Source organism: Sinocyclocheilus anshuiensis, unplaced genomic scaffold (assembly GCF_001515605.1).
Source record: "Sinocyclocheilus anshuiensis isolate Anshui unplaced genomic scaffold, SAMN03320099.WGS_v1.1 scaffold78, whole genome shotgun sequence".
Taxonomy (NCBI): Eukaryota; Metazoa; Chordata; class Actinopteri; order Cypriniformes; family Cyprinidae; genus Sinocyclocheilus; species Sinocyclocheilus anshuiensis.
The window spans coordinates 689,306-700,438 of NW_015544250.1; the positions used below are offsets into that span (position 1 = coordinate 689,306).

Below are 11,133 nucleotides of genomic sequence, written 5' to 3' on the forward strand. Positions count from 1 at the left end.
GTCTGCCTGTCTGTCTGTCTATCTATCTATGTCTGTCTATCCATCTATCCGTCTATCCATCTGTCTGTCTGTCTGTCTATCTATCTATCTATGTCTGTCTATCCATCTATCCGTCTATCCATCTGTCTGTCTGTCTGTCTATCCGTCTATCTATCCATCCGTCCATCCGTCTATCCGTCTATCTGTCTATCTATCTATCATCTATCTATCTATCTATCTATAATAAATATACTTTTTATATATACATTTATTAAATTCATATTTATTAAATTAATAATCTAATGTATTAAATTATTATTTCTATTCTAATTAGTAATTATATTATTTTATAGTTATTAATTATGTTGTTAATTTATATATGTATTAGATATAAATTAATTTTAAGACCAGGTTGGAAATTACAAATTTTAAGACCAGGGTGGAAAAATTCTTAATTTCCCAAAACTCATTGCCTGTGGAATTTCTTTGAATTAATTGTTTTTTTTTGTTTGTTTGGTTTTGTTTTTTTACAATGGATGAGTCATTTATTTATTTATTTATTTTTGTGGTAATCAACATTATGCCTCTGATTAAACTTAACTTGTATCAAACCTGACATATTCCTTTAAGAATGAATGACCAGGAAGTTGATGGTCACTCAGGTTTCTGTCAGAGTTTATAAAAGTGACATAAAATTGCACTAACATCATCAATCGTAAAGGCCTGTTCACACCAAAATAATCGTTCTAATGCTGTGAAAACAGGGAAGTTCACACCACATCTATAAAGATAATGACAGAGGAGCGATATCGCTGGAATCACTTTAGAACTATTTTTTCAGCCGATGAAACACTGACAGCCAATCAGAATCCACCCAATTTTAACAAGCTCAAGCATTTAAAGTGTCAGACGACAAAACAGTGCGCGCTTAAATAAACAGAATGCTATTCTCTGTTGGTGTGGATGTTAATATAGTTATCATTATCAGTCAAGCCTTAATACGTCGATGACTAATCTGCCATCTCTCTCTCATTGAGCAGGTCACTCTTTGAGAGGAAGCGCTGGGCTACAGGCATGTGACAGCCGCTGAGGTGGAGGTGGCCAGGTGAAAGATGACTTTACTGGCAGGCGATGGTTCGGATTATGACTACAGTGCTTTAAGTTGCACCTCGGACACCTCTCTGAATGCGCCGCCCATCCAGGAACAAGAGGCCCTCAAGGGCGTTTATTACAAACGGGCGCAACAACTGCCTCCGACCGACCCCAACCTCACCGATGCGCTCCATCCCGACGACAACGGTAACCTGCCTTCCTGCGGCCAGCGGCTGCACGTCATTATTAACGTGGGCGGCCTGCGGTACCAGCTTCCCTGGACCACGCTGGAGGACTTCCCCCTCTCACGTCTGGGCCAGTTGCGTCTGTGCAGCAGCTTCGACGAGATTATGCGGGTGTGCGACGACTACGACGTGGTTCACAACGAGTTCTTCTTCGACCGCAGTCCCTGCGCCTTCCAGACCATCCTCACCTTCCTGCGCGCTGGGAAGCTACGCTCTCTGCGCGAGATGTGCGCCCTGTCCTTCCAAGAAGAGCTGCTCTACTGGGGCGTCCCGGAGGAGAGCTTGGAATGGTGCTGCCGGCGACGCCTTCTGCAGCGCGTGGAGGAGTGCAACGAGTTAGAGCGGGTGGCGGAGGAGGATGAGGACGACGAGGATGACAGCGAAAGCAGTTTGGCCAGGGAGTCTCGTCACGGCCACTGGATGGGAAAGCTAAGAGACATGGTGGAGAAACCTCACTCCGGCCTGCCGGGGAAGATCTTCGCCTGCCTGTCGGTCCTGTTCGTCACTATAACAGCCATCAACCTGTCCATAAGCACCATGCCTGCCATGAGGGAGGAGGAGGAGACGGTAAGTGTCAGTTTGTCCGGCGATCTACTACATTTCAAAAGTTTGGGGCTTTTTGGAAAGAAATGAAACTTTTATTTAGCAAGGAGGCATTAAATTGATGATGATGAATTGACATTTGTAATGTTACAAAATACTTTTATTTCAAATAGATGTTGTTCTTTTGAACTTTCTATAAAATGTACCATGGTTTCCACAAAAATATAAACGTTTTCAACATTGATAAGACATGTTTCTTGAGCAGCAAATCAGCATATTAGAATGATTTCTGAAGGATCATGTGACACTGAAAATTGAAGTAATGATGCTGAAAATTCAGCTTTGCATCACAGAAATAAATTGCATTTTACAAAATATTTAAATAAAAATCAGCTCTTTTAAATTGGAATAATATTTCACAATTGTACAGTTTTTACTGTAATTTTGGTGAAATAAATGCAGCCTTTGTGAGCATAAAATAATTTTAAAAAATGTTACCTACCCCAAACATTTTAAATGGTAATGCAAATCAGATTTGCATGAAATATACATGTATTTAAAAATAATAATAATAATAAAAGCTAGGGATATTAAATTCAGATTCTGGCCGACACAGATAATCACTTTTTTGTTTGTTTGTTTGTTTTTGCTGATAACTGATAAATGGCTGATATTTAAATTCTATGCTTTTTTTATCTAAATAAATGAAAAAAATAAAACCCTATAAACTTAGTGTTTAACATTTTAAATGTTGCAAGTGAATTTTAACATCACAACATTTTAATGTACAGTAAGAAAAGAGGATAATTAATTTGAGATTTACTACAGATTACATTTAATAGTGCTATTAAATTATTCATTTTTATACATTTTAATTGAGCAAATCGAAATGTACAAATAGGGGAAATTAGCATGTGCAATTAAATATCTAATAAAGACTAATACTGATTATTTAAAAAAATCACTAATACTTCCCAGTAACCAGTATGGTATAGATATGCCATGCATCCTTAAAAATATGTGTAGTTTACTTACATAAAGCAATATATACTATATAGCAGAACTCAACTGCCTGATTTATTTTGTTGCAAAATCGAACAATATTTTCACCCTGCTTTATATAAAGGATATATAAGTGTGTCCAACTTTATCTGCATACATACTGTACATTCACATGATAAATACTATATAGCAAATCCCAACTGCTTGATTGCTTTAATCATGGCAAAATCTAGACTATATTAATGCCCAGCTCTAATCTGTTAAATGTGACTAAGGCATGAAGATATTATAAACATGAACATCCTGAATCTCTGTAAAGCTGAATACAAACTGTATTGTGAAAAGCACTATATATTTAAATAAATTTGACTTGACTCGAGTTTAAACCACTTCAGCTTTGCTCCTGCAGACTAGTTGGAACTCAAACACGTGAACCAGCTAATCAAGGTCTTTAAGTTCACTTGACAATTACAGCACACTTACAGAAATTCATCAAGCTCCAAGACCCCTGTTCAGAATCGTTCTGCTCAACCAAAGCAAAGGCTTTGCTATACAGGAGAGGTCATCTTTTTCCAGAAATAATTTGTGGCAATTAAACCAGCTCCTCCTCTAATTGAATTAAGACACCCATTGTCTCTTCTCACATCAGTCACTGGAATAATTAAAATTGCCGCCCCTGGTACAGAGAAAAACAGAGCCTAGAAAATTCAATTAAGCGTTAAACCAACATAGCACCGGCCAGACAGAGGCTCCTTCCATTTTCATGAATTATGTCCTTTGTGTTTGTCACTATTTATGGAAATCTACTGTAAGGAAAAAAGACAGTGTAGGATTTTCTTCCTCACATTTTATTGTTATCCAAAATAATGTTGCTAAATCTATTAGTAGTATTTACTTCATATAGCTTCCTGGTGACATTAAGACAAGAGGTTTTAATTTAGTCTTCATAATAGTAATGCTCTCAAGCGGGTTTATTAGTTCTGGTGGTTTGTATGTCTGGCACAGGGTTCATTTTTAAGGACCCAGGATGCAATGATGCAGGTAAGTTGTTCTAACATTTTATAATTTTATTTTTAGCATTGAAGCATCAAGCGTGCAAACAATATTTATACAATGGGGTTTCATTTTCAATGCACTTAGTCAGTGGCACTATTTTCACAGTTGAGCTGAATACATTTTCTGTAGCACAATCAACACATTTTTCTTACTTTGTTGTTGTTAGTCTTCAAGGTGCAATCCTAGGATTTAATGAGAATGAAAAAGACACAGGAAGAAGCGAGGTGAGACGAGGTGAAATAGTAATAATATGCAGCAAAGTTCTGAAAACAAATCAAGGAAGAATGTGTTTTCATGAGTCCCCGGCTTCCTCTAGTGGACTACTAGCAGTATTACAACTGAGAACGAGACACCGCGAGGTCAGAGGATGATGATGATTTTTTCCCAATACTGCAGAACACAAAAGAAGATATTAGATTTTTGATGATTGTAAAATGTTGTAGGCCTATGTTTTAGCTGTGCCTACAGTGAAAGTTATTGGGCTCCAAAGGTTTCAAGATGATGCTATGCAAGATATAAGATTATTCAAAAACACTGAACAGTATGAAATGCTCTCTAAACCTGTTTTTTTCCCCTTGCATCCATCAAGTTCCATTTTCATGAATTATGTCCTTTGTGTTTGTCACATGTCCACATAATACACTAATCAAATGATAATTCACTGGATTAACACTGTATGTGCTTAACAAATTTATTAGACCACCTGTCATAATTAAGAGAAAACACAAATATTTTAGGAAGATGTCCAAAAACTTTAAACTAAAAGTTTAAAACTAAAAATGTCCTTGTCATTTATTAGGCCAATGACAAACTGAAACAACTAAATATTCTTTATTCACACATAATACCCTTAATATTTTAATATTATTTCAAACTTGATTTAAAATGTTGTAACAAATGAGTAACAAATAAACACAATGATGAATTTAATTACACGTATTGTCTAGTGTCAAACACTTTTTTTATTGTCACTAAATACAACAAAATTTAGCACAGAAACAATCAAATAAATTATAATAAAATAAGTGAATAAAATTTAATTAAACATGATTAATGTTTCTGAAAAAAATCTCTAATGCTCACCAAGGCTGCGTGTGAAAACAGTAATATTGTGAACTATTAATGCAATTTAAAATAACTGTTTTCTATGTGAATATATTTTAAAATGTAATTTATTCCTGTGATGCAAAGCTAAATTTTCAGCATCATTACTCCAGTCTGCAGTGTCACATGATTCTTCAGAAATCATTCTAATATGCTGATTTGCTGCTCAAGAAACATTTCATAATATTATCAATGTTGAAAACAGTTGTGCTGCTTCATGTCTTTTTTTTTTTTTCAGGATTCTTTGATGGAAATTCAGAATAGCAGCATTTATTCAAAATAGAACTCTTTTGTACCATTATACATGTCTTTACTGTTACTTTTGATCAATTTAATGTGTCCTTGCTGAATAAAAGTATTAATTTCTTAAAAAAAAAAATCTTACAGACTCTAAACTTTCAAATGCTAGTTTATATATAAAGAACCTAGTTTAAAAACCTATGCTCATAATCCCAAGTTATTTAACTTTCCATTTGTCTGTTTCAGGGCAAATGCTCTCAGATGTGCTACAACATCTTCATAGTGGAGTCGGTGTGTGTGGCCTGGTTCTCGCTGGAGTTCACGCTGCGCTTCATCCAAGACCGCAGCAAGCTGGCCTTCCTCCGGCGGCCGCTCAACCTGATCGACGTCATAGCCATCCTGCCCTACTACATCACGCTGGTGGTGGACAGCACCTCCACGGGCGAGAAGCGCTTGGGCTCGGGCAGCAGCTACCTGGACAAAGTGGGCCTGGTGCTGCGCGTGCTGCGGGCGTTACGCATCCTCTATGTGATGCGGCTGGCGCGCCACTCGCTCGGACTCCAGACGCTCGGGCTGACGGCGCGCCGGTGCACGCGGGAGTTCGGCTTGCTCCTCCTCTTCCTCTGCGTGGCCATAGCTCTCTTCTCCCCGCTCCTCTACCTGATTGAAAACGAGGCCGGGGCCACGCGCGAGTTCAGTAGCATTCCTCGTGATCACCATGACCACGGTGGGTTATGGCGACATGGTGCCGCACAGCATCCCCGGACAGGTGGTGGCGCTCAGCAGCATCCTCAGCGGGATCCTGCTCATGGCGTTCCCCGTCACCTCCATCTTCCACACGTTCTCGCGCTCCTACGTGGAGCTCAAGCAGGAGCAGCAGCGGCTGCTGCAACGCAGGACTCACTTTCTGCTGCGCAGCCGCATCGCGGGTCTGGGCAGCAACCTGTCACTGGAGAGCAACATGCTTTTTCCTAGCATCTCGTCTGATCACAGAAACCCAGAGGAATAGGAGTACAAAAAAAGTGGAGGGTGCTAATGGACGCGGAATATAAAGCAGCTGTTTTGATATCTTGAATGTCGTTTTACATATTGTCCATCAACAATCCATAAAAAAAATTCAAAAATGAAAATTCTGTCATCATTTACTCACCCTCATGTCCTTCCAAACCCCTAAGAATTTGGTTAAAGGGCTTCCCAAAAGTGAATGAAAATTCTGTCATCATTTTCTCAACCTCAAGTTGTTCCAAACCTGTATGAGTTTCTTTCTTCTATTGAATATAAAAAGAGATTTTGAAGAATGTAGGTAACAGTTGCTGGTCCCCATTGACTTCCATTATATGGAAAAAATACGATGGAAGTCAATGGCTACCGTCAACTGTCTGGTTACCAACATTCTTCAAAATATCTTATTTTGTGAAGAAAGAAACTCATACGGGTTTGGAACAACTTGAGGATGTGTAAATGACAGAATTTTCACTTTTGGGTGAAATGACCTTCAAGTCACAGTCCCTCCATCGAACGTAAAATGAATCCATATGATGACAGAATTTTCATTTTTTGGTGAACTATACCTTTAAAAGTCTTTTAGAGGTGCTCAGTCGTGAACCTTCCAGCAGAACTGACTTCCGAGGTTAAATTGAACATATCTAAACCTTTCAGACCTAATCAAGTACCTAATCAAGGTCTTTGGGTTTATTTGAAAATGACTGGCTGTAAAAAGGAAAGTAAATGTGATACGGTTGATCTTAAAGATATAGGTCACCAAAAATGAACATTCTGCCATCATTAAAGGCCTGTTCACACCAGGGTCAATAACTATAACAATAACTATGAAGTTTTGATAACAACACATAGGAACAATAACATTAAGATCACTTTCAGAACCTTCCTGTAATTTCAAACCGTCTTCTGTGGAACTCAAAAAGAGAATTTTGAATAATGCAAAAAGTTCAAGTTTAATAAAAATGATTTGTGTGCTATATAATGCCATTTGAAATTGTAAAAAAAATTTAAATAAATAAAAATCTTTCCCTCTGGTGGACCACTGTACTCCCTCTGAACTTGAGAACCAATATGTGAAGAATCATTTAGATCTGTTTTATGAACTGAATTAATTGACTAAAGATTTGAAAGAATTTACTTAGTCATGAATTGGACTTCACTACTTCTCATGAACGCATCAGTGTTGTTGTTTAACTAAAACAGTTGTTTTCAGTGATTAAAAAGAAAGCTAAAAGAAAATATCAGATGAAAAACCTAAACTTAAAAAAAAAAGTCATGTTGCAGTGGAAATCAACTAACTAATTAAAGCTATATATAAATATGGATATATAAAGCTATATAAAACAATTTAAACTCAACTAATAAAAGTGACAAAATTACTAAAACAAACTAAAATCGAAATGAAAACTGAAATATAAAAGTAAAAACTAATTGAAAATAAAATAATACATTTATATGCTATTATAGTATTTATAATATAAATAATAATGTATGATAATAATAAAATAACACAGGAACACATCATACACAAATAAATTCAACTATCAAGGACAGCTAGGGTGTAATGCAAGATTTTAAGTAAATAAAAACTTCACAAAGCCATCATGTGACTTCTGAAGTCCTGGTATACACTTTACAATATTATTGTACATTATATTGAAAAGAGTGGCCAGGATAGGCCATGGAAGGCAGCAGGTACGTTTTGGAGCGACATGAGAATCTGCACACTGTATCTTCAGTACTGCATGAGCATCTTCCCTTTGTGCAAATTTAATTCTAACACACAAACCACATCACACACTAACATGTCACTTGAATCATGTGTTTAAACACCAGGTTTATGTTCAAAGTTTCGTGCTGCTGATATGTGCTGAAGTGTATGATTCAAATCCATGTAACCTGCAGATTTCATGCCATATAATTCTGTACCACAATATACAATCTGTAATGTTTATTGCTAAAAAAAAATCTGCCAGGAATATCTCCCTATATAGTTTCTCAAATGTGTCACATACTGTTTTTATATTATATATAAAAAAATATATATTATATATTATATTAATAATAATAAATCACATGACATGAATAAACCTAATTTCATTTTTCTTGTGATTAAAATTTTTTATGGTCTTATTTCTTACAAATATCTGTGGCTTGCTTGAATTTACGGCAAACAACCGTCTTTCTTGGAGCAACCAGTCTTTAACATTAGGGGGCAGCAGTGCCAAATCTTTGGCTAAAAACTTGGATTTACTGTAAAACAAACATATATTGTGCAAATGGAGGAAGACTGCATGAATGGGCCTCAGGCTTTCATCTCTGGTATGTGTGTGGCTGTCAAAACCTGATGAGACGTGTCATAAGTTATAGAAAATGGCAAGTTGAAGGGAAGCACTCACAAAAAAATATGAATCCAGTTAATCAGCCACAAATCTAGTCTCAAATATTCAATGAGGAACGTGTATATGTCTTGGTTCCCTTTCTTTATGGAGATACTGGCAAAATCTTCCTAAACAAATCCTCTAGAATTACTTTGACCTCTGAAAGTATAACAGATTTAGTTGTTTTTTAAGAGTGAAAGAAAACAAAAACAAATGTATTATTCCATTGGCAGTGGAGATCACATTTAGAATAAGAAATACTGCTATTTAATCTCTCAAAATAAGATTTGATTTGATTTATTTATTATTTGTTTTTATTTTTTTATTCATCGCATTCGATTCGAATCTTTAGAATCCGTTCCAAAACGTTTCACTCTGATTCGTTCGCGTCTCTTGTTGCAGGTACTTGCAACGTTACGCCAGTAGGCGGGGATAGTTTTGCGTGTCTTTTTGCGGTATGCGTTATTTTTCCGCACCTTAGTTTTATTTTTTTATTTTTTTATTATTTATTCATTTATTTATTTGCATACATACATTTATGACATACTATTGCATCTAAGGCTCATACATTTGTATTTATTTATTTATATATATTAATTTATTTTAATTGTAGGCTATTTTTTTTTTTTTGCACTGAGCAATCTCAAAGTGACGTTTCGGGTGCCCCAGATCCACCAATAGGTGGCCCAGTTACCTTAAATTGTGACAGAGTCATGATGAACCCCATTCCAGACCCCCTCCCCAGACTTGTCTCTGCTAGTCAAGTGTAACGTAGTAAAACAGTGTCTCGTCAAAGCGCCCTGCCCTCTCTTTTTCCCATCATCTCATACGGGTGTCGTGGCTTTGACTCCCCCTTCGGCCCTGCGCGCTTTCTCAGGGACGCGATAAGCTACTGCTGCGAATCAGATCATTCCCGACCGCTTTTGATCGTGCGGTTGGATATATTAATTGTTACCGGCGTAACATTGCTATTAACTATGACTCGTGCTGCTGTGCTCGTTCCCAGGCAACCCCCTCACTCGCTCAGTTTCATTTCTTCTGTTAGAGCCGGTGAACATTATTGACTATGGAAAGCTGAGCCTCGTTCATTCATACACCGAAAACAGTAACTCGAAGGTCATTCAGAGCAACGAAAGGATTTTATTTGCACCACATTCGTGGTTCTCGACAAGGTGAGTACGGCTGGATTATTTTGCTGGCCGTTGGGATTAAAAATAGAGCTCCAGGAGATTTTAGTCACATTTCCGGTTGATCAAACAAATACAATGCCTGGCATATTGTTTAAACCGAAGGTGCGTGTTCAATATTTGTCCATGGTGTTTATAAATCCGGGTATTTTTTACTCCGATCCGCCGGTTTAAATGGACTGTAAGATTTTTTCTCAACAACAACAAATGCTCGTAATGTTTTCCATTTAATTCAGTAACAGTTCGTATGATTATTGATTTATTTGTGTGAATAATGCAGACAAACAGCCGTAATGTGTCGAGCTGTTTCAGATGACTAAAACTAGCCGAAGTCCTGTCAAGGACTAGTCTGGGTTTGTCTTTTTTTGTACGTCACCTGAACTAGATCTCGCTATAGCAAAGGAAAATGGCAAATCAGATCTCGTTTTTCCCCTCTACTATGTCAACTGTTTCTTCTAGACAGTATGGAGAATAAATGAAGAGCTTCTCAGGAAAAACACTGAGGAAAAACACGCCAGTAATTTCACGTGTCTCTCCTCTACACTTGCAGATCTCAACAGCGTCTCAAATTGTGCTCAGGTTTGCCAGGATTACATGACAGAGATTCCAATATGAATTTAAATAATTCAGACCAAATTATGTGATCTGCTATCCACATCAATTTTATAGATGCGTACAACTATCCTCTCATTTGTGTCTGCTTTTAGTAGAAACAGCTGAGGCAAAGTTTGTGGTTGGAGTTCTCAGAAATGCTTTGTCTTTATTCAGTACATTTAATTTGGTACTTGCTTCTTTTACTTTTAATGGTATGTATTAGTGATAGACTGATTAATCACGTAGCAGTCAGTGAACTAAAGAGAAGTTCTCGCCTGCTTTGTTGGCGGTGTTTTGGATTATGGTTCTCCCACTCACGATGACTCAAATCTCTAAATATTTAGTTTGCCATAAGGCATGAGTGTTTAATTCCTATTTTTGGACATCCTTACATTTAAGAAAGCCGTAATCGGCTTGAATCAACATTTCATTTCAACACATTCTCATGGCAGCTATTTTATGTTTTGGCAAATTGGTGGCTAATTTGGATGAATTCATACAATCTCATTTGTACTTTTTTGTTTTCTGTTCATGCCCCATTGAGGATTAGGTTTAGGCGTGGACCTTCATACCTACTTTTGTCTGAATCACATTGTACAAATTCATACGAAAGTGCCATCTCGTGAAATAGTTTTCTCGTGAGATCGGGTTGGTCATTTTTAGGCTTTTTTTTTTAGACATGCACATGGCATGAATTGTGATGTCAAC

At 37.0% G+C, this 11,133-nt stretch overlaps 1 protein-coding gene and 1 pseudogene across 1 annotated transcript in view; both read left to right on the forward strand.

Moving 5' to 3' along the window:
- The first annotated feature begins 1,091 nt into the window (after positions 1–1,091).
- Positions 1,092–6,308, forward strand: LOC107697846 (potassium voltage-gated channel subfamily G member 1-like; annotated as a pseudogene).
- Positions 6,309–9,412: 3,104 nt separating this feature from the next.
- The window catches only part of LOC107697882 (proto-oncogene tyrosine-protein kinase Src-like), a 51,256-nt gene continuing 49,535 nt past the window's right edge, over positions 9,413–11,133 (forward strand). The window contains exon 1 of the mRNA XM_016498726.1: positions 9,413–9,816. The gene's annotated coding sequence lies outside the window, so the exon portion shown is untranslated. The remainder of the gene's footprint in view (positions 9,817–11,133) is intronic.